The sequence below is a fragment of the Chrysochloris asiatica genome, unplaced genomic scaffold (assembly GCF_000296735.1).
Source record: "Chrysochloris asiatica unplaced genomic scaffold, ChrAsi1.0 scaffold00467, whole genome shotgun sequence".
In the NCBI taxonomy this organism is placed as follows: domain Eukaryota; kingdom Metazoa; phylum Chordata; class Mammalia; order Afrosoricida; family Chrysochloridae; genus Chrysochloris; species Chrysochloris asiatica.
In genome coordinates, this window is record NW_006408985.1 from 1,044,985 (window position 1) to 1,046,064 (window position 1,080).

Here is a 1,080-nt window from a genome sequence, read left to right on the forward strand (position 1 = left end):
TTTTTTTTTTTTTTTTTAATGATTGTGTTCACCTTTATTTCTTTTCATCTTGTGATACAGGCATTTCACACATAACAGGGTTGCAAGCCCAAGACAGAATCAAAACTAAGACAGTATGTGGTCACCTGCTAACTTCTAAGAAGACTCAGAAGAGTAAGATTCACATCACCATTGTGGGAGGAATGGCTCCAGCGGTTTACATAAAGAAGTTATGACAAGAAGGCCTGGGATTACTGAGATTGTAGTCATCATTCTCAATAATCAGTTGTGGATTGCTGTCTTGGACTTCTTGCAGCAGCTTTTGCATTTCAGTATTAAATGCATCTGTCTTTAACCTCAGTTTAGTTAGGGAAGAGTTTTGGAGCACTGTACTCTAAAGCATCTGGAATCACTATGAGTCAGAATCATCTTTATGTCACTAACTTCGTTTCACTGGAATGTTCCTAGATTGCAAATGAAGATTTGGTAGAAAAAACAGTATCAGGGTGATAGTCGGTAAATTAGCAATCTACCGTAGAAATTTGAGTATAATGGTACATTTAAGCAGATTGGTGTGATAGCAGAAAAAAAAAAAAAAAAGTAATGAGCATAGGTTTAAGTGCATCAGTATGCAAACATAAGCATATAAATGAAAGGTAAGTTGGTATCCTAAGATTCAGGAAAACTGTAAGAAAATTAGAGGTATCGGTAAAAGAATGTGAAAAATGAAGAGGTTAGAGAATAAAAAAGCTAAACATACTAATTTCAATTTAGACATTAGTGAGGAAATCTACCAAAATTCATTAAGAAAATAGGAAGGAAAGCATATTTTGAAAATAACAATGAAATCATTTTCAGAAATTATATTACATTCTAAGAGAGCAATCTGTAGAAGCCTCCAGATAAATGGGGGGAAAAAAAGAATTAAAATAGAAGGAACATTTGGCTAGGGTTTAAAAGGACTATTAATGTTTTCCTGATTACCAGTAGCTAATGTGAACAAGAGCCAATGATACTCAGAGAGGAAGTCTGAAGTGCATTGAAAGAAGCGGCAAAGAACAAGGCACCAGGAATTGATGGAATAAAAATTGAAATCTTTCA